The 24,680-nt window shown below is 34.5% G+C and overlaps 1 protein-coding gene across 2 annotated transcripts in view; it reads right to left on the bottom strand.

Moving 5' to 3' along the window:
• LOC105194895 (hemicentin-1) overlaps positions 1-24,680 on the bottom strand; it is a 122,299-nt gene that overhangs the window by 5,779 nt on the left and 91,840 nt on the right. The window lies entirely within an intron of this gene.

The following is a 24,680-nucleotide window of genomic DNA, read 5'->3' as shown; positions in this document are numbered from 1 at the left end:
CCGTTCTGAAAGGCAACACGTTGCTCAACAAGAACGAGCCATTACTTTTCAATTATTATTATTTTTTTTATATATGCGTGTTTGTGCATTGCTATTTTAAATACAAGAATCTTACATTTCTAATATTACAAAATTATTTTACTTATTGTTTTCATTAAACAATTATATGCTACAATATTTTGTATATAATAAATGTAGTTATTCTAAAAATTGAAAATCGAAACAAATTTAATATATTAACTGAATCAATAAAATTTAGAATACATTAAATTTGGAATATATTATCAAAATTATATACTTAATAATTCGTAAAATTAAACCTTGTGATAATGATTTATTATTGCATTCCGAACGCAAAATTATATGTTGACGAATAAGTTCGAAATATAATATAAAGTATAAAAGTAAACTATAAAAGTAACTACTAATTAGTTACTAATTAAAAAAAATGTAACTTGAGTTATAGATATAAATAAAGTTGTATTATATGTAAATTTTAAATTATAGATAAAAAAAAGAAGGGGATGAAGTTAAATAACAGCTATCGAAAAAAGTAAACTCTAGCTGTACTTCTTTACAAGAGTGACTAGTTATTTCTCAACCTGGGATAAATCATCTCGAGTGGATAGAGAATATGTATAACAAGCAAGATTGAAAGCCGATGTGGATATAGATGGATACACATGTGGCGTGCAGGAAACAATGAAAATTTGCTATGGTAATGTCCTCTCTCGCTATGCGTGCATGCATTATTACTTATTCTAATACGCCGTATCACGCGCAGTTTTAATACAAGCCACCCCAGATTTTCCCCGCGAGCCAGTTGATTATCATATTTATAAAACACAGTGTCTTGCATTCCCACCGAATTTCAGTCATATAATTCTGTCTTTTAGTTACCGGGGTGAGGATGGGGGGAGGAGGGAAGGGAAACGCAGAGCTGCGAATTACATTCAAAATATATAAAACGAAATAAAATTCCGGAGACGCCCGCAACCTTTTTGCATTATTTATTTTGCAAACCGCGCCGGGCAAAGCGCGCGGCCGCCTTTGGCGAAACGACCCAGATCCGTATGTATTACTTTGCCGGCACTCGATTAAATTTTCAACTCCGCGACGCTCTCTCGCGAGCAATAGGAACAGAAGTATCTGCTTGACAGATCTTTTGAAATATCCGGCGCGATACTTTGCTGAAAATATATTGCGTGAGTCTCGCTCTGTTGACTTCAAAGATAGACATCGACGGTTATTTATGGAAAATGTCACCAAGATAGAAATGGATCTTCCGTAGAATCTCACGATATTCTTATGCGTCGCCGAGAGAAGTCCCTCGCGAATCTATATATTTACCTATAGATATTTTATTCAATATTTGAATCGTTAGGTGCTTTTCGCAGACAGAACAATGAGATATACATCACATTATGTATTGTACGTACTTTATGAAAAGAGTTTCGAGCGCGCGTTCTATTTTTGCGTTACGTATCTCGCGCCAGTTTGTCGTTAGGTAGAGAGAAGACCGCGATGAATTATTTTAAAAATTGAATTCAACGATGCGTTTTCTTTATCCGCGAAGGGAAATGAAATTTTTTTTTTACGGAAGGTTACAGGTCTGATGCCGAGACGTCCAATTTTTTTAACGCCATCCCTCGCGGCGCAATCTTTTCACCATCGTCAACTTTTTCGTATCTTATATCCGCGCGGGGGATGCGCGTATCCATTGTCATGCGACCGACGTCGCGCTATGATGAGCGACTTTACGTTTAATGTTTGTATTTCGTGGCACAAATCCCGGAAGTAATGGCCGAAGTTTCGGCTGATATTGAGGGACACGGAATTGCGGCGGGCGCGTGCAACTTTGAAGATATTTGGCGAACATCGTGCATTAGATTATTATGTACGCCGCGCGTTGTTTATTAGACTACGGCGACCGAGTTCGAGACATATTACTGACGCTAATCGATGCCGCAGCTGCTGCATCATATTAATGCGGAAACATCCTTGTTTTCTTATGCACAAAGGGATGACAAATAAGAGGGGAAATAAATAATTTATTAAACTTAATGAGCATAAATTTATATTATAATACGTTTTGAACGAATGTATTATGGATGAATTGGAGCAGGAGATATTACTTGTTAGGTACAGCAATAATAAAATGGAGAATGCGAATTACATTTATACAGATTAATATAAATAAATTATTACCCAATATTGTAAAATATTATCCATTCGCAGTTATTAAATGTTGATGCTATTTATTTGCTGTTGCAATGGGATAATTATATATAAACCTTTTTATGAAGTAGAGTTATTAAATTAATAGTTAGTACATTAATTATATTTATTTACTGATGCAATGGAATAATTATATAGTCACGAAACTAATTGTCCGTACACGGGATTTGAGAATTTATTTTATGCGACAGATTCACCAGGTATAACTTTTTTTAAGGACTTTACGACTCAAAAGTATGCTTTTAATTTTTAATATGAAATAAACTCCCAATATCTTGCGGGCTCGGATAATTAGCTGCGTTTATTATTCCTAAACAATTTTTTACAAATGTTTTCAGACTTTTTATTTAAATACATCTTTCAATCTGATTTTGTACACTGTTAAAAATGTCATAAAATTTAATGTATTTTTAAGTTACACATTAAATTTAATGTCCAGTAAATTTAATGTATCAATAAGTGAAAATCATGTGCATAAAATTAGTGCACTTTTAGTGCACTTTTGACAACATCAAATTTACATTAAATGTACATTAAATGTTTTTTAATATACCTGCTTGAAATTTGCTTCCGTTATATTTCATGAAATTCTGATGCCGATTTTTAACAGTGTAAATAGACCAATGAATTTTTCAATTTTGTACTCAAGTCTGTTTTTGATGGAAAATCACTGGCCAGTTTTCAAGTCTATCAAGTCTGATTAATATATCAATGCATTACATTTTTTTTTTATAAGCTTTTATTTCTATTCTTTTTAGTCAGGATTGACTGCTTGTACATTGAAAACAAAATCTTGTAATAACTACCAAATGTAGAGTGAAATAGTATCAATTAAATATTTTGTCAATATAACCAAAAATAATTTTATTTTTCTAAATGTTTCGTAAGTATTACCAAATGTGGTTTACTAAATACTTGGAAGAGAAAAATTACTCTTGGTTACATTGACCAAATATTTAATACTTTTTACTATACATTCGATAGTTATTACGAGTCTTTTTTTCAATGTACAACATTTGCGTTACTTTATTTGGAATCCTTGTACCATTATGTTCTAATTTTTGCAAAATAATCTTACACAAATTTTGATTGAATATTAAAGAATTTCGTACGGTCGGAGGATACGTACATTTACAGATCGAGGCGAGAGGCATCAGCGGATGCAGTTTTTCGGAGATGCGCTCTCTCCGGTCGCGTTCGATTCGCCGATTCTGATGAAATTAAGCGGATTCGGTGATTACGAAGCGACGCGCGCGTTGAAGCGAATTACCAGCGGGATGTTTCAATAATAGGGACAAATTCAATATTGACGGGCGTAGAATAAATAATTCGCGGATAACGAGTGCCGGTGACGCATTCGCGCGCCGATTGTCGTCGGCGTGGAAAAAAACTCCCGCGCGCGCGTGGAAGCAAAGAGCAATCCCTTTTGGGGGATCCTATCTCTCACGCGCGAGACTCACTCTTTCATTACGATCTTTCATTAAAAACCCTTTTGGTATGCCTCGAACATCGTTGTAATTTATCGCCCCCGTCCCTCCTTCGTATTTTCCTCTTTCTCTCCTCTCCGTCATCAATTGCGTCGACACGATTGCATTTTTGATATCTTTGAAATGCGACCGCGGCAAGTCCGATTGCGTTATTACCCCTTTCCGCGGGATGAGTGAGACTTGACTGAATATATACGGGATTCTTAAATTAAAAGGTCATTAAAGATAATTGCGGCATGCTGGAATGAATATGGGATATTTATAATCCTTTCGTCTAATGATCTCCATTCCGGAAATTTCAGGCAATTCTCGGCCAAGATTTATTTTTGAACAAGTGTCAAAACACTCGCGCGTATAAATGAAGCGGAATAACAATTCTGATATGAAAAAAAGGTGCGCATTGTTTACTTCGCGTTTGATGTTTTAAAAACTATTATGTTACAAATTATATCTGAGAATTCAAGGGTTTGAATTATTTTGCCAGCGTAGAAAAATATAATTTATACATATATATTTTTCACGCGTCGCCTACTCGCGGGTGCGTGATTAAAAACTTGCCTTTGTAACGCAAATCAGCGTTTCGCTGAAAAATACTTGGCGCATAGTGTATGCATTACACGCACCGACGGGGAAAAAAAACAATAAATGCGTGATCCAAGCACGTCCAAAACGTCGAAAAAACGCGTAGACAAACGAGTAGGCTATAGAATTAATTCTCGATATATCTCGGATTCGGATTGCAAACGTAATGGCCGATGAATAGCTCGTTATCTTCTCTTCTTTCGTCCATATTGTTTATCGGTCTCACGTACTCGCGGTCTGCCCAAATTTGCAACTGTTATGTTTCATATGATAATTTTGCATACACAAGTATTTTTGTTGATGTTTTTGGAATTGTTTCCAGAATCACGTCTGTCTTGTGAAAAGTTGAACGTATAGCGTGCTCTTTGTGAAATGTGAACTCAACTTTCTCGCCGGCAAATATAATTTTTTTAATAAGCGATCAATGATCACAGCTAAATAATAAAATAATATTTGTCATTTAGAAATTTTAATTTTAAAATATATTAAGATATCAAACTGAGGTTTGATGAATTAACAAATGATGTTCCTTTATGTATACTCGATAAGAAAAAAATTAACTCCGAAATTTACTAGCACGATTAATATTTTACCACGATATTATTTAAAGAATATTTTATGTTATTAATAAATTAATAATAGTATTGATAAATACTAAGAAGATAAAATACTAAGTATTGATAAATTCTTAATATCATGAAATACCATTTCTATATCCCTTTTAAAATGAAGGAGACACGGTACTTTTTTGCAAATTCACAGATTACAGTTACCCGAGGGTGGTTTTTTTACATGCAAAACTTGTTTGTCAGAACGCACGAACCTAATCAAGTTGTGCATTATTTTATATAAATTAAATAATGTTTTACTTACATTACGTATCGAAATTAAGGCTAAAAGTAGCAAAAAATATGATTTACTTGCGAAAAATACTATTTCGCAAGACCCGAGGGACTCGTTGACATCCCCATATCAACTTTCACGTGTCGCTATACGAAACACGAGTGACAAAATACGGCGTTACTTGGCGTTACCAATAAGTTCTCACTATCAATAATTTTTTTTGGGGGGAGGGATGAGAACCGATACCTTCCATTCAAAATTGAAAATTTGCAGAGAGGAGATTATCTTTAAAGATCCTCGGTGCCCACAAAGGGTTAAGGTAATTAAAAAAAAAAAAAAATTATGGTTAGAGCCAAACGCGAATATTATTAAACTCTCACGTAATTTTATTCGCTCATTAAATTTGGAGTCCAGCCTTCTCTTTTTTTGTCGTCGACACGAGAATTTATGAGAAATACTTCCGTATTTGCGGAAAGACATGTATGTCGAAGAGTGCACTCTCATCGTATACGTGACGCAGCATCGAGGGTGGCTACGGGGGATCGGCCGTTCATGTGTCACGCGTGTCGCAACACGCGCGCGTTATCGCGCAAAATGACATGTCCGTCGTGGACGCGTAACAGCCGGATGCAGTTTGGACGCGGGAAGACAGGACGAGCCACGGAGCGAGGCTCCGGTCGACGTGACATGAATAAAAGATCAAGAGCGCGCGTTTCTCGGGCTACTTTTCTCAGCGCGCCGATATTGACTGTCATCTTGACGTCTTCGCTTCTCGATATCGTTCGCCGTAATTACATAACTCTTTGAGCGCCTTTTCAATTGTTTTCAGAGCCTCGTGTTGGAAAGTGCTCGATGAATATACACAGAGCACAGACCGAAGCGAGTCCATTCGCAATTTCTTCCGTTTGCTAGCCATTTAATTTCCGAAATTGATTAGAAATTTATTTGACGTCATGTTCCTACATTAATCCAAAAATAATTGTCTGGGGTATTTTTTTTTACATCCCAGCGTTGAAAAAATAAAGCTCTTGTCAGCAAATTTTTTTTTAACAATCAAAAATCCATACTCGTCTTTTATTCGAAGACTTCAAATTTAATTTACAATAGAAACAAGTTACGACTCATATTCAGTACCGATATGTTGAAATCAGCTAAGGTATAGAAAACACCCCGTGTGATCATTTATGTAAAGGAAAAAAAAAGGTTTATTGTTACAAGTTCAAAATAATAATATAAATTTAAATGAGGTTTCAATTAAAAAATATTATAAGCTATTAATATTTGTATTTTTATATTATCTAAATATAATAAACTATTTTTAATAATTCTATAAGAGTCTCTATATGCAATATAAATAACTTTATCTACAATAGCGACTACGTTTTATTTTAAATTGTTATAAAATGGATATTCTATAATATATTTCGTTTTTTTTTCTAAAACTGTTTTTTACAAATTTTTAAATATACGATTCCAATGAAAACTCGCAATTTGAAAGCGTTTTGTTAACTGATTTTTTTTTTCATTTTTCACTGTTATTATGAGCTCAAAGTACTTTTTTTGTTTAATATCTTTTTTAATTTTACATTTTTTTTCTTACTTTATCCAAATAATGTTGATTAAATCCAAATAATGTTGATTAAATCCAATGTCCTTAGACATTAATAAATTATAGAACAGTCAATAATATACAATATGTAGTTAATAATAATTATAATTTAATTTTTTATATTATTGTTGAAATATTTTTCCTATAAAATGTAGAGGAATTCTAAACAGAAATAATTTTAGTAATATTGAATCTGATTAAGCTTTCCATTTTAATTCTGTACATTTTTATGCTCCATGCATTTATTGGCCGTGTGTGCGAATTATATAAGTTGCTTCATTACATTACATTAAGCGTCAAGGGTTAACGATGTCAGTAATAAACAACAGCGTTTCATAACACTATGCTCTCGCGGGAAGGGTCACGATGCGTCAACGTAATTAACCCTTCTTTATGCTCTATAAGCGTGAATGCTTGAATTAATATCAATAAAACTAGCATTGTGTAATATTTCGTTTTAATATTTTTTACTTAATCTTATTCTCTTTATTATTAAAAAAATGTCAATTGTATCTTATTTCGAAAAACTCAAGTTTTAAAGAAATTTGGAGCAAAAGTATTTTTATAAATAGCTCGAATAGTTTCTTAGTCATTAAGAACTCCATATTAAAATTACACATGTAAATTTGTGAAATACGGCAGAAATGTTTGCTCGCTTCTTTAAAAAGTTCTTCTTTAAACTGTTCTGCATCCCGTAATTTACCAAGCAAACTTGAATTTTGATTTTGTAATCATATCTGGCATTTCTCTGGGAAAAATTCGTTGAAAAATATGCATTTTTTTCAGAGTTATGTGTAAAAACATTCGGTCGAATCTAAAAGATGCGGTGTAGTTTGTGTATGCAAAAAATATAGCTGCAAAGAGAGTGAGAGAGAGAGAATCGTATTGAGCTCTGACAGAAAATTGATCGGTATAAAATACATTCCAATGCAACTATGAAATAATTTTGGCTCGGAGGAGACCATCGATTTTGCCGGTCGACGAGTTCATGATTTCACGGATGAGCGAGGGCCCCCGTACGATTGCGGGCTTTATAACGCGCGTTGCGAAAAGCTGCGTGGACGTCACTCGTTTAATTAAAGGTACTCGTGGAATAACGAAAGGCGTTCGCCAGCGGCGAGGCGTTTTAGTGGCCATAAATTTCCAGCGCAGTCACATAACCGGGCAAAACGTATGTCGTAACAAGAACCGGACGCTCGCGTTCGACCAGAGAGAATGCAATTATAAAGCCCCGTGTGCACGTTACCCTCGCGCCGCCGACTGCTCGTTAAAAGGGCGGTAGGTTTTATTTTTAAGATTACCCGCCAAGTTACCTGAAGCTCTGATTCGCTCGCGGGGGGGCATCGTTTCTATCCTGATCAACCTCGAAGGGATGCATTTGCATAACGCAGTTCGCAAATGACTTCATTATTTGGTCAAAGTAAAAATGAGAATGGTTTTTTATTATATATTTTCATCAAATTATTATATATTTTCCCGATGGAATTACCAAACTGATGTTAATATTGTATTATGTAACATATATTCTTGGTGTTTATAATTGTTTTAACATATATGTAGAGAAAACTTTAATACAAACGTAGAGTGTTGGCCAACTATTTCTCTACGAGTTGTATTGATCTTCTGAAGTACAATATTAATGAGATGGAAACGGCTAAAAGCAGTAGTGCTATTACGCGGCTTTCCACACGATTAATTGTAACATAGACGATATCGTGTTAATAGAAGATACATATATATATATATATATATATATCCCATGATTTATTCATGACCGGCTCGCGCGAGGTCACGCCGCTAATATCTTAAAGCGTGGACATCGAATTGCACATTGCACCTAAAATGTTGCTTAAGAAAATCCAGAAGCTGCAAATTCCTACTATTAGAGAGACACCGGTCTAAGGCCAGGTGACAATAGTATATCTTTCCACTACCCGCAAATGGCTACGAGTTGTAACAGAATAATATAACATATTGTAACAGAACGGTCACGGTAACTAACTGAGTTAGTTTTGTTCCTAATAAGTGAAGAGTTGTGTTGATAAGTGAAAAAGAGGAAGACAATGAAAAGAAAAATGACGAAGTAGTTGAGAAAGAAGAGAGGAAGAGAAAGTATAAATGGTTTGTGTGCTGGATACAGTGGTGTACTTGTCTACATGACTTTGTATCATATTTTTAACCACACCGAATAATAAATAATTACATTTTCAACAAACCGCAGTTTGTATAAAGTAATACCAGTACAATAAGAGAATTACTAAATTTTAATAAATATTTATTTGAATATAGTACTAATTTACTAAATATAAATATATATTTATTTAATATAACAACCATTAATTTAATTATCTTATTTTTTATAGAATAAATATTTATATACTGTAAATAAATATTTCATTAGTACTATTCGAATAAATATTTATTAAAATTTAAAAATTGTTCCTCTTAGTGTATATAAATCACACTTATCTAAAAGTTGATTTATTAAATATTACTCACATATACCGTATTTAAGGAAAATTAACTATAGCAGTAAAAACTTTATATTGTTTATTATTATAAAAAAATTAAAAACATACGAAATATTTATCTCCTTATATTTAAAAAACAAAACTTCAAAAAATCTTTGCATTTTGCCGCATGTCCAACAGGAGTGGGATATGCGGCCACTTATGTGTAGGCGCGTAGATAATGTATTACAGTAGAAATAATGTTTATAAATAAGATGTATATATGAATTTTATAAAAATTTTTATTTCTTGATTTTACCACTTATCTATTTCCGTTATTTCTTCTTACAGTTCCATTTTTCTCACAAGTTCTTTTCTCTCGGTTCTTTTTTTCAAATCTGTAAGAGGGAAGTTACCTATTGCAATGCGAGAAACGGCGGAAAAGAAGCGGCGCCTATTCACAAAATCTTTAGCACAGTGCGCGTCGGGCTGGAAAGAAAATAATCCTTCTTCGGCGTGGACGAGACCTCTATTAATCACGGCTTTTCTTTGCACGTGTGAACGCGCCGCGCCGTGCCGCGATAACATCGGCGCGCCATTTAATTAATGTCCCCTCGAAAGAATGGTTTCCAATCGCGCGAAATTTATTGGTCCTCTCAACCGTCACCTACATTCGGCCTCGTGGCCTCCAGGCCACTCTTTTCTCCCAATTTTATTTATTCCGCTGTGTCTCGCAAGGGTGTTCCCTCGATAAAGTAAACTTCGAAGATCTGAACGCGGAGAGGCGCGTTCGACTATCGGTTGTGTTTCTCCACTCCTAACTTTGTTCCTAGAGTTGCGCGAAACAAGAACCAATTGCCTTGGTAAGTAGAGAAAAATAGGAATATAAAGTCCAGTGTACTGCAAGTAGTTAAAATGCCACTACTCGCAAATATGTACACTGTTAAAAATGTTATAAAGTTCAAAGTATTTTTATGTTACACGTTAAATTTGAAGTATTTATTTATAACGAAAATTATGTGCATGAAATTTAGTGCACTTTTGACAACATTAAATTTACATTGAATTTTTTTTAATGTATCTGTTTGAAATTCGCGTCCGTTATATTACATTTAAATTCCGCTGCCGATTTTTGACAGTGTAACTTGAAAAAAGAAATTAAATTTTCGTGTATTATTTACTTTATTAAAAGTTCTGTCTCATCAAACGTTATAAAGAAGATTTATAATATCGTTATATCAATAAAAAGTCACAAAAATATATATAAATATTAATAAACTCTCATTCATTCTATTTTTCAGTAAAGAAATATTTTTGTCATAAGAGAAATGTAATTACGAGGAAAAGATTAAAGTTTATCAGTTTATTATTTACTACACTTAAATTTTTATTTTATCAAACGTTGTAAGAAAGTTTTAATAATGTAATCAATACCGTTAGATCAATAAAATTGTTACGAACATGTGTGCTAGAGATTAATAAAAGTTACTCTAAGTATAGTTACAATTACTCTAAGATACAAGAAATATTTTCGTTGTAAGAAAAATGCAATTACAAGTGTCTTGAAATTTAATTTCATTCGATTTGTATGCTGTCTACAAATGTGCCAATTTTTTACACACTATATTTACGTATCATAAATATACTTTTAAAACTTATTCTTACAATTAGTGCTAATCTCAAAGCTCTCGCGAGTACCGGTACCGAGTAGCAATTAACGTTCCGCTTATAATAAAATACCTTCATCAATTACAGTTCCTTCACCTACAATTTCGGCGTCTCCCCTCGTTGGTTCACTTCATTTCCATCCTTGATTATTTCCCCAGCTCCCAAACACACAACTGCTCGAACACACCGTTCGAACCTTTGCCGCGTCATGTTTCATTCGCTTTCCGCTCTTTACGGCAACATTGGAATTAAACTATTCCATCCAGTTTGGAACAACAGTTATCGAAAGGCTCGCGCAGAATGAATCATCGCGTACCACCAGACTCGCTCGCGCGGAGCGAATCCCGGCTAGTTTCTCACGTTCAAGCGTCATTAACAGCAAATTAATAGGCAGCGTGAACACAGCACGCCATACATTATCGGTTCGCAATGTGTCACGCCGCTGGTTTATAGTCGTTATTCCGCCGCTCTACATTCGAGTGCACTTCTCGCAGCTTTAATCAAACCTCGTAGGGTCTATTCGGTTCAAGTGTCGAGTATTCTTCACGTCAATCAAAATAATTGTGATAGAGAGACAACTGGCAGTAATTTTGCATTTTTTAATAAAGAAAATATCTATATTAATCTAATTATTTTGAAATCGCTGGATGTGGTCTTTTTTCAGTGTTACACATAGAAAAATATCAGTTCTATTGCCAAGTAGAACAATTACTCAAATTTTTTTTTTAGTAAGTAATGATTATCTTTAACAATATTTTAAAAATATTTTCTTGATAATTATCTTAAAATATACTTATCACAAATTTTAGAAAAATTCGTTATCATGTACTAAAAAGAGAATTTATACTTTTTTTAATAATATTATAAACTCATATTGAAGAAAAGTCAGAATAATAAACAATTTTCGAGTTTTTGTTTTGACTTAATATTCTTAATTAAAGTATTAAATTACTTAAAATTCAGAACATTGTGAATAAATATGACGCTTATGAATTTATGATGATTTGTGGAAGTATGAAATATTTGAAATAAGAACATTTACTTCAAGTATACCTATATATTTTTGTATATACACAGAATATTTTACACATTTTCTACTTTATAAGCTGCAAGCTGTTAGAATAACTGACACTGTTTTAATATAAAAAAAATCTTCCATGTTTTGCAGAGTTCTAAAAAACTAATTATATTATCCGCTCATAAAAAAACAGTATACTGCTAATATTATATGTATGCATGTATATTGTAGTTTACATTAACACCATAAATTTCAAAGAATTATTATTACAAGTAAAAACACTGATTAAGGCTAAGTAAAGCCGAAACATATACGTGTTCTATTTTTTATATTAAACTCAAAAAACTTTTGTAAAATAAAAATATCTTGTTACTGCTTGAATTAAAAAAATCTTATTAAATACATTATTTTAAGCTACCAAAATTTTAGTAACAAAAGCCACGCTACACTTAAATTGACACTTAAATGAAAATTTATTCAGACCAGCACTCCAGGGTTGATTAAATTTTAGAAGACTTTTTTTTTTAAAAAAAAAAAGAGTATTTTAAAAACATAAATTTCAATTTGTAAATAAAATCTGTCATTTGAAGCAATGACGAGTTTGGAACGTCCGCAGTATATCCGTGACATAATCCACTTTGAAACCTTTTTACACGTCGCACTCTGGTGGGTAATTTGCCACTATACGTGTTTCGCGTTCGACCGACGGGCACGTTCCATTTGTCTGTTCAGAAGGAAATGGCGCGGCACGCGTGGGAAGCCGGATCGCTTCATCCCCCGCAGTCCGTCTCATGGATTTAGTTTCGGTGGTAGGCATCGCGAGTCTGACATTCACTCGATGATCGGAACTCACACTCGCGCACGCTCGTTTGTCTTGTTACCGCAGATTCGACGAGCGCTCGATTCTCCGTCCCCCGTATTAGCTCGGTGCTTCCAATGCTGTCCGACACTGTTGTTTCAGCCCGTTGGCTCATTATCCCGCGCTTCCGATTTGACAGACGAACGCTACCGTGTTCACGTCGCGACACACACAAAAAAAAACGGTGGATGCCGAAGGGACAGTTCATTTGCAGGGATTCGTGCATTCGAGGTGCACTTCACGAAATTAAAGGAACGCTTTCCGTATCGTCATTAAAAAAAACAACAAACTACAAACTTGTATAACTCCACGCGAAGCGATTTTTTTAGAAATTCCGTTTTAAAGAATCTGCTTTCAAATCCCGTTCACATTTCGAATCGTAACGTAACTCGGTGAAAAAGCATCGCAGCTGAATTTCCAAAAGAGCGTTTCAAAAAGGAGACTCCGAGCTTTTCGGAGGAGCAAAGTTGGAACCACTTTTTTTTTCCAGCGCCTTGCATGATCTCGAAGCTGGAAACCTTTCTGTCGAATTTGCAATGGTCGACTTCGAAACGGCGCGCGGAGTAGAAACATTGCGGAAGAAAAACGCTTGGACGTGATTCGAAAACGGAGTTTTCAGACTTTACAATGCGTTTTTGAAAATTCCACCGAAAGTTCTACTCACGTTTGACATAGTCCTACAATTTTGTTGAGCAATGTGTGTGTGTGTGTGTGTGTGTGTGTGTGTGTGTGTGTGTGAGTGTGTGTGTGTGTGTGTGTGTGTGTGTGTGTGTGTGTGTGTGAGTGAGTGAGTGAGTGAGTGAGTGAGTGAGCGAGCGAGCGAGCGAGCGAGCGAGCGAGCGAGCGAGAGTGTGTGTGTGTGTGTGTGTGTGTGTGTGTGTGTGTGTGTGTGTGTGTGTGTGTGTGTGTGTGTGTGTGTGTGTGTGTGTGTGTGTGTGTGTGTGTGTACATAAGTCCCACTGAATAGACCCGGTTGGTGATTCTTCATCGAGATGTTTTTATCGCATTTTTATCACAATCGAGTCAGATTTGCGTGCGTGTGTGCGTGCGTGTGTGCGTGCGTGCGCGTGTGTGCGTGTGCGTGTGTAAATCGTAATAAAAAAGGAAAAGGAAAAAAATTGAGGTCGAGAAGTATCTCTCAGCACAGTCAAACGCAGATAAATCTCAAAATCCGGTCTACTTTTCATCGAACATTTCTATCGTGCCGCTTACGATTAGTTGCACACGCGTGTATAGCACACGCGGGGAAACGGCCTGCCTGGGTTGTATACGCTCGTGCGCGGATGCACACGAGAAATTCGCGGGCATTACATTCGGCCGATGTGCCGCGTATAAATTTCCGCGGCGCCCGCCAATATGTATGAATATTTCGGAAATCGGTACACGCGCGCCCGAAATCCACGCGGAAATCCCGACGGAATGCGGAAACTTCTCCAATTTTCTGGCTGGCATGGCAAATAGTCCCATGGCAAATAGTCCCTGGAACGCGCAATACCAAGTTTGCAGCGGGAATAGCAGGCGCGAGCTTTTGCGAGCTTTTTCGCGGTCGCTAATGAAAGATTCGTGCGGCTTTCGCGAGTGAAGACACGAAAGTAAAAGTAGCTGCTTTATAATCTTAAAATCTGCCTTTTTTTCCTCTCAAAAGTTTGCGTCAGCAATATTACAAAAAACTGTATCTGCAAGTATCTTTCGCTATAATATTTATTGGGGAAGAATTATAAAAAAATTATTTTCTTTCAAACTTTTCTCAAATAAATAAAAGTATGAAAACGGTTTTTTTCCTAAAATTTTCTAATAGCTCTTTTCGCGTCGAGCTTTTATTTATTAGATTACGTTAATTTTATCGTTTTCAGTGTGCAAGTTCGGAATAATTTTATAACAGTTGATAATCTCGTGCATAATTCTATAATGCGGAGTATAAATTACGTCAGCGTAGCGAACATTTAAAATAAAATAAAAATGTTCATCTAAATTGTTACGCCCGGTTATCTTTCACGAGCTTGTTAAAACGTACGTTATTATAAATTTTGAAACAAACTCCCCGTAATTCCACAATATCGCTTATTTAAAAATTATAGTTAATAATGCGAAATACAATTATCGCGTTTTATCTGCGCGCATTTTTCCTGAAAACAAAATTATTTTCATAAAAATGTATCTGCACGTCGCGGAAGCTAATGAATACTGAAACTTAACAAAGCTCCTCTAATTAGCGAGAGTGTCGAATTTTTAATAAACCTATAAATTCTGCAGATAAGTTTTTCATGGAACAACAGGCTTTATTGAATATAAAAATTTAGCTGAACACAGATTTGAAAATAATTTTGTTTGTTTATCCAAATATTTAAGTAGGATCAAATTGGTTGCTAGAATGACAATTTTTTGCAACATTACTCACATGTCTACAATAAGAGAAGAATTACTGTTTTAATAAATATTTATTCGAATAGTACTAATCAAATATTTATTAAATGTAAATATATATTTATTTAGTACAAGAGCCACTAATTTAATTTAAATATTATTTTTTCTTACGGAGTATTAATAATAAATATTTATTACTGTAAGTAATTATTTCATTAGTACTATTCGAACAAATATTTATAAAAATTGGGGAATTTTTTTTCTCAGTGTAAATATCATTCATAATTATTTTGATAGTCTAACAAAATTATTTTCAGACCTGCATGTATAGATTATTAATGTCAAAATTTGTTTGCAGCTTTACTCATCATGCTTAACTAGTCTTCCTAATTATTTTGATAGCTCAACGAAATTATTTTCAGACATGCGTGTATAGATTATTAATGTCAAAATTTGTTTGCAGCATTACTCATCATGCTTAAATAGCCTTCGTAATTATTTTGATAGCCTAACGAAATTATTTTCAGACCTGCATCTATAGATTATTAATGTCAAAATTTTCTTGCAGCATTACTCATCATGCTTAAATATCCTTCATAATTATTTTGATAGATCAATTCTAGAGAAGGAGCTTTGAAATAATGCACTTTGTTGTGCCATCATACGTAAAATAATTATAAAGAAGATTCAAGCATGATGAGTGCATGATGCCGTACAAAATTTTGAAACTGCAGCAGGCAGCTTAATCGTCCTGAATAATTATTTGTGGTCTAGCAAAATTATTTACATCTGTATTCAGCTAAATTTTGTAGATATTTTAGTAAAGCCGTTCTTTTTTTCTACGTCCACTTTTCGCGGAACGAGGTACAACAAGAGTTAGTCATATTTATAATCTCTTTACGAGGGAAAGTTTAATGAGACAGGAGATGAAAGAAATAATACACGATCATGCGCGGCCAAGTTGCAAGTATACTTGCATATACGAAGGTTTTGCACGTTGTAAAAAGAAGCACTTTGCATGAGCGTTCATCGATTGGCTGACCTAATTACAAATTAATTTCTATTCCATGACGCGAATCCGGCTTGCAAAATTGTAGGGCAATCAATTTTCAAAAGCAGTTTTCTCACGGGACTCGATATACGAATGACGTGTGACAAAATAAAAATGCGGTCACCGTTTATTATTTTGTTGGCTACGGTAATTGATCGACTTTGATTATTTCACGTTTCACGATTTTATAAAGTCATTTTATTTCTCCCCTTCGTCACTTCGATCACTTTGTTGCGCCGTAACCGTAACGAGAGCGTCGTTCTCGTCCTTATTTACGATGCGTAAATCGTTTTTTAGAGTTTTCTCCCGTAAGGTAATTGGTCTTCTCGATAGGATAATGATGCCATCCGTATTTGCGACTCGAGGTGAATCAACGAGTTCCGATAGGTGGAACGAAAAGCGGATCTACCGTGACGCGTTTACAAAATCGGAAAAAAACCCGCAACGCGTTCGAGTTACTCCCGGGAGATCCCATCGTAGTTCAAGAGACTTTTACTATCTTGACATGGCGACGAGGGGGAGGGTGGGCAGCAATAAATGAGAACATCCGCGTTTAAACGTCCAAAAAACAATGGAGATAAACCCGACAGTGAGAACGCCTCTCCATCGTCATGGGATAAGACGTATATGTACATGACGCGTACGTGCACGCGCGCGCGCGCGTGTGTGTGCGTGTGTGTGCGTGCGTGTGTGTGTGTGCGCGTGCTCATGTGTGTCCACTCTTGCGGACGGTGGACGCTCGCATCACGCGCCGATATCACGCCCGCGCGCGCACACACGCGTCGCGACTGGAAAACATTGAAAAAGCTGTGGCAAATATTTTCGCCACAAAACGCGCGCCACCGGTCCGCGACACTTTCCGGTACACGTTGCACGGTAAATCTCACCGGAAAATTTAGCGGCTGCGAGCCCGACGTGGGAATTCGAGCTTGCGAAGAGGGAAGTTTCATCTCTCTCGGTTATACGGCACCGAGGAAAATATCAGTCGTCAACGTTGCCCGGCGTATTAGCGCTGACGATATTGCCGTTGTGATAAGAAGTAAAAAATATTATTCTTCGGATATCCAATTTACGATCGAGATACATTTCGGCAGTAGCGGTTGCAATAAACGCGAAACGTCGGAAGCGCGCCACGCTGCCACCAGCGTTGGTGAGCACACGCTTACCGCAATAATTCGCGGAAGTTAGAAGTTCCGTAAAACGGCGAAGATTAAATTCCCGATACGGCCGATGTTGCGTTAATATCAGCAATTCATATAATTGCGGTATTAACTTTTTACTAACGCACTAGCTCTAATAAGGCTGCAATTTCGAGCGAGCTAATTGAGCATTCTTCCCTATAATTTGTATCCTATTATTACTTAATTGCCGCCCGTTTCACGGAAACTGTGTGCAGACGGATCTTTTGGAATGATATAATAAATGGAACGCATTATTATTTGGAGATAACATTACAATATTTGAGACAACAATGGTTTGTCAAACTTGAAAACTATAAAGCTTTAAATCGCGCGCGTGAAAAAATCGGTTTATTGATCTTTTATCCGAACTTTTCGGTGAGTCATTTGTTAGTCACGTATTTCCTTCCTAAATAAAGATTGTTTTATTAGCAAAAAATTTGATCCAGAGGAAGATCGCCGGACGAATTCACTTCGCTTTTAAATTATATTTTTAAAATAAAAATTGTAACTTTGGAAACAAAAATACAAACTAGAAAGTGTGTTCTATTGGGCGATATAGCAGCATAAGGTATTTATATAAATCGAATTTCTCTCAAATAATTCATGTTGTTACATGAGAAAGAAAAACAGAAAATGTAACATTTCTGTTATAATATTGTTTCTAATTTTATCATAATTAAATTTTTCGGTAAAATAAGCAAAAATAAGCGCCTGACAAAATGAGTTTTAAAACATAGTAGGTTGTATCCTGTAATGCTACATTTTCGTTTTCCTTTCACATGAATCATCTGTATAAAATATGTATATGAAGATTCTTAGAAGCCTTTTAGTTTGATAATGTTAAAATAATTCAATGTTATCAATAATATACTCATAGTTTAAATTGCAATTTACAAGAAAAAATCGTATAATTTTATTCTTATTTTTGAAGAATTTGTTTTTAACATTTCATATTAAAAAAAAGTCACAGATATATGAATTATAGATTTTTTCTTCTTTAGTTATCTTGTGCTTTTATCAATATCAATAAAGTGAAAGCTTAAGCTTCCGAGAAATAAAAATTCATCATTTTACGACTTCGTTTTCTACTTCTTTAATTGATTAAAAAATTCTGTTTCGTCGAAGTAACGTTATCGCTGCAAGCTAAGAGACAATGAAAAATTAAACATCGCGTCGATTGTTTAAAATTAATTTGCTGATAGCAACCTACGTGCGGTTTACATGCCGCGGGAAAGGGGCTCTTCAGGGTAAATGCTCGTTGTAAAGCGCGCGTTTCGCTCTGTAATTTCTACCCAGAGTATGCACGCCCTTATACTTGCCGTTTAACTCGGTTAGGCTTCGACCCAGTGCGCCGGAATACAATAGGCTTCTGGAATAATTACGAGATTGCGAGAATTATTGTTCAAGAGATTCCCCTTACCCATTCTTCGACATTACATCATTCCGGTGCTCGGGAGCTATTAAAACTCCACATCACAATGGCCCTATTCATTCGATTTTACCCTCCGCTTGTAATTTCATCGTGTGTGAATGTAAACGCATGTACACTCATTATAATAAAAGCTGTATTGCTATCAAAGCTATGATTCTCACTATTAAACATCCGTAATTACATTTAACTATATATATATATATATGAAATATAAAAATATATTTTTTTCCCTGCGTTTTATTTCATTTGAATAATACAAAATAATAATTGAGTTATGGAATTTATTTCCAATAATTTGTACACGCAGAAAAATACCATTTTCATACTAAGCGATTCCTAAATTTCAGTTTTTTTCATTTTAAGTAACAATTACTTTACAAAGAATATTTCCTTGACAACAGTTTTAAAATGTATTACATTATTTACAAAATTTTTTTATAAAAAGAACGATTTTGTTGAGGGATATAAAAATTTAGTTAAATATAGATTTGAAAATAATTTTATTAGACCATCAAAATAATTATAAAGAACATTCAAGCATGACAAATAATGCTGCAAAAAGTTTTAACACTCTATAGCAACCACCTATAGTGTAATTATCTTGATGATCTAATAAAAATTATTTTTAGATCTGTATGCAACTAAACTTTTAGACATTAAAAATTTTTTTTCCGTGTATAATAAACTTTTATATGCACACAAAAAATATATACTTGAATACAGTAAATATTACTTATTTCAAATATTCCAAAAGTTCGTGTAGCTGCAAATTTATCATAAGTAAAATATATGAAAAAAATGGTTTTGTTGAAATATTTAAAAATTTAGCTGTATATACTAAAAATATTTTTATTAGACTATTAAAATAATTATGAAGGACCATTAAAATGATCTTGTTCAAACATGATGAGCAATACCAAAAAGTTTTGGCATTTTACTGGCCAATTTCAGTATCCCAATTATTTCGATAGTCTAACAAAATTATTTTTAAATCTTTTTTTTAGATACTTTAACAAAACTTTTTTGTGTGGTAATTTAATATGTCAAGCAAGAGAATATTAATTGTAAGTTAAAACGTATATATGGTTTGCTTATTATTCTGATTCTTTTCTTTCTACAATTGTATAATATTCTTCGAAAGAGTATAAATTTTTTTAACATATAATAATACATTTTTTTTTTTCTAAAATTTGTGATAAACATATTTTAAGACAATTACCAAGAACATATTCTTTGTTAAAAATAAACGTTGAAAGAAACTTGTTGAAAGAAAAAAAGTAAGTCGCTTTTCTAAGCAGTAGAATAACACATTTTTCTGTATGAAGGACTACTTTCGTGTTCCAGGATCATTCGTTCTTTAGCCATAAAGTCATTATCCTCCACCACTGATACTCGCAATTTTTGACGTCGCATAACGATCGTGCGCCGCACATGTCGAGAAAATAATGTGTGTAGTGCGCCAAGTGCGCCTGTGGGACAATTCATCGTCGGTCAGTATTGTCGGGGCGTAAGACAAGCGAGGACGAAACTCTCTCTCTCTCTCTCTCTCTCTCGTCGCGGGCGTGAAAACGATAGTCGACGTGATAGTCGCGCAATAAAGCGTGGCCGCACATAAAGGCAGTTCGCATCCATTTCGAGTTATTTGCCCCGCGGAGAAACGTCCAATGCAACGAGCGCAATACTAAACGTCTACAAATGCGCAAAGCGGAGAGATTGCGGCTTCGCCGATCGGATACAGGGGTATGCAAATAGGAGCGTTGCAACAGGTGTAATTGACAGAGCGACTTGGGACCGGACACGCTCGATCCCGCTGCCTGTGTATAAGTCAACGTCAATTCTACAGCTACGAGTTAAACAATATTCGTTGACACATGATTTCGCGTGAGAATTGTTCTACACCAGAATGGCATTCATGGTCAGGTGTTGTTTGACGATAAACTCATGATTTCACGGATCTGCGACCGCTCGACATTATGCGCGTGTATATCCCGTCATTGTTTCCGACCTGCGAAATGTTGCTCCTACGAATCAAGCAGTTTCAAAAGGTTGGAAATACTCTAATAATTCGGATTCTAAATGCGTACATATCATAATTTGCCCTTTATCGCGGAGCTCGCGCATCTCGATAGACAGATATCGATATCAATCAGAATGTATATACCATCGGAATTACGAGTTTGATTTTTTCGACGCGATTGGCGCTAACAAATGTATATATCACTGTTGCCGTAAACAAATGCAAAATACAGGGTGATTCATAATGATTGGAACAACTTTTTACCATAGGAGCAGGACTTACCGACGCATTTATAATTTCTAATATTATATTATATTAGAAATATAAATGCGTCGGTAAGTCATGCTCCTATGGTAAAAAGTTGTCCCAATCATTACGAATCACTCTGTATAAGTACGTGAAATAAAATCGTGCGCAGACACTTTTTCTCAGCGTCCTAATTCGCGCGACGTCTGAGCGGAATTCTAAATGAAATTGTACACATTTCCGTCTCCCTCCACCCTCCACGGCTATCTGCACTAATTTATACACTTAGAGATACGCGTATACGCGTCTAATATATGCGGATATAACAGGCGCTCACAGACGCTAGGTGCATCAAGAGCAATCTCTCTGGAGCGAAGCGGGGCGCCGATAGGCGAGCTCGCACGGTCGATTGCGGAAATGTATATACGTATGTTATGTACGTCAAGTGTATATACGGTTTAATATATGATACACCTATCGAGGGTCAGGACGCGCGTGTGTTCGTTTGCGAAGGCGACGTCGTCGTTGTTAACAAGCGACGTCGCCGGGGCATTCCCCGCCGGGGCATTCCCGCCTGATGAGGCAAACGATTGACCCGCGCGCGACGGTACATACGACGCTGCAGGTGCAACCGAAGCACCCCAATCTGACGTTGCAGCTGCGAGCGTCGGGACGCTTTCAAAGAGAACATCGGGGTCGCGCTAAACGGCGGCACATCGATCCGTATCGTTACCAGCAGAATCTCAGTCTCGATCGATAGAGAAATATATAGCTCTCCTTCTCTTCTCTCCTCGTTTTCTCTCTCGTTCTCCTAGTTTTTAAATTCTAAAGAGTTCTTTTTAACGAGACTTTCGGCACATCTCTCATTATTAAAAGTTTCAGAGGCCAGCTCGCTTCGGTGTTTAGATTCTCTCTGCATCTTTCGTATTTAATTTGCGAGATGTGACGTTGTTTCTTGAAGAAAAATAAAAATAATAAATGCAATAAAATGCTAATTTATATGCTAATATTTATAATTATTTAAGATACATCTTGCGAAATAGAAAGTTGCTGCACAAGAATTTTTATGAGAAGTTACAGCTTTTTATTGGCAATGTAATCTTTTCTCAAGTTAAGTATACTGTCCAAATTTGACGATTAATTTTAAGCATAATATGATATTTTAAGCTTTAACAAAAAAAAACTTTCTAAATTCTTTGAAGTAGAATTTTACTATAAAGTAGTGAAAATTCAGCCAGTCTTGAAAAAGAGTGACTAAATTTTCACTCTTTAGGGTAAAATTCCACTTTGAAGGATTTAGAGAGAACATGTATGACGTGCATAATATGGTTTTAAAATAGATCTAAAATATAGTTTTTTTCTCTCGCTTTTTGTTCAAAGAAAAATAATGTATAAAAGAATTTAACGTCCCGTTTATTATATATTGAGAAGAAATATGATTAAATTCTAATATTATTCATTCATTTTCCATGTTAAAAATTTCACTCACAGTCATCCGTTTTAAAGTTACTTGGAATTATATATTTAATATTGACAGAATAGTATATGTAATATTTCTTTAAGCGTATATAGGCAGATGTACAGAAAGAACAATTTTGCTTGAAGTACCTAAAACTTTAAATACTATATACAGATTAAAATAATTTTGTTGAGCTATCAAACTTATGCAGCACGGAACGTTGAAAGAATATTGCCGAGATATTGCAATGTTGAAGTGTGAATGTTTTTTCAATGTTGAATCTATATCTATATAATGATTTTTCTACATTGATTGTTAATTATTTTTATATTGTTAAAAAATTGAATAAAATAAATGTGTAAAGTTGCTAAATTTGTCGGAAAAAGAATCTAATTTTAAATAAAAATTAATATTATTTTGTAAATTTAATTTTTTTCCAACGATTTAAGAATTAATTTTACACATTTATTTCATTCAATTTTTTTTTGAAAATATAAAATGTATATAATACATATGAAATCTACATTACTTATACGTGGAATAAATGTAGAACCAATTATCTGGATGTTGCTGTAACATTTGCAATCTTATAATTCAATGTTGCTGAGATGTTGATTCAACATTAGTGTGCTAAATGAAAAAAATATTTATATAGAACGTTCAAGTATGATAAGCAAGGCTATAAAAAGTTTTTCCAGCAATCAATTTGAGTGTATATGTTTTTTGGATAATCCAGCAAAATTATTTCCAGATCTGTATCTAAATTTTTAGATACTTTAGCAAAACTATTTTTTTTTTCGTGTATCAAATGTATATAAGCCAAGAAATAATAAAACTAAAATTTCTTCCCCATATTTATTGTATTTTTGAAAAAGCTAGTTAGTTTAATAAAACTTAAAAAAAATGTAAAAATATAATCATTCTGCAGCTTTTAACGCGATATGTAAAGAATGTCCTTGTGTAACGAGACTATAAAGTCATTCCCTAAATTCGAGCATGCGATCACAAATATGTAAATTGATGATATATTGCCTTTACATTTTTTGTAAATTTGTCATTTTGTAAATTTGAGACATTTTAGATAACTGGGACATAGATAGAGAGATATGTGCCAGTGGTCGAGGTTGCAGAAGCCATATATATGTTGATACAAAGATCGACTGCAGGCTGTCACGTTCTGTCAGTTGTCTCATGAAATACTGCAACATATACCAAACATAGTTGCTATTCGGCGCGAAGCGACTGTATTACGGCAAAACATCCAGTACGTAGCTCGCTGATAACATTTTTACGACAGTATTTCATTTTGTTAGCAATACTCCTAATGAAAATGTTACATTGGCATCTGGGAAAAGATGGGCAATTTGCTAATGAGACTTAATAATAAAATAAAAGGGAATTTCAAATTTCATCAGCGTTTTCTTCGACGTTCAAACATAATTGACACATTGTGTTATTGATTTATATTCGAAAACAGTTTTAAGAAAGAGGCTTTTTACCACAAAATCTGATACAATTTTACAAAATAATTTCAAGAAAATATTTATAGAAAATCATTGCCAGAGTTACACAACCCTCTTACAATGTACACAATATTTATACAATATTTATGTGAAACAAGCATGTAATAGCAACGCGTTTGTATAACAGGAATATTGGTTTCATGCATACTTTTAAATGTTTCAAAATAATATTGTATCAATTTAACATTTAAAAATTTTTTAATACATGACTATTTTTGAAACATTGTTGAAATGCTTTATGCGTCCAAGTCTTGGTTAATGTTTTTTCATGTTATAAAAACAATTTTATAATAAAAAGCATTTTTCATGATAACATGATTGAAATAATCACTATTGACAAGTAACATTTTACATTTTATTCATTGAAAAAAGTAAATCAAATATCAAGCTGACGTTATTTGTCATCATTTTAACATCAAAATAGTATCTTTAACGACATTTCGACGTCAAAATGATCTACCTCGCTACCGGGGAAATTTTTTGTTGACTCGTTATATATAGTAAGCCAAATATGGCGTTATTTACAACGCTCGTTATTTCCCATCCGATATTCATGCATTATTTAGCCTGAAATGATAATAAAATCAACGTCGAAATCATCACATAGACATCGAATCGACGTCAATTCCATTATTATTTTTGGCTGAGTATAC

The sequence above is a fragment of the Solenopsis invicta genome, chromosome 4, assembly GCF_016802725.1.
Source record: "Solenopsis invicta isolate M01_SB chromosome 4, UNIL_Sinv_3.0, whole genome shotgun sequence".
In the NCBI taxonomy this organism is placed as follows: Eukaryota; Metazoa; Arthropoda; class Insecta; order Hymenoptera; family Formicidae; genus Solenopsis; species Solenopsis invicta.
This window is presented reverse-complemented; position numbering and strand designations above follow the sequence as displayed.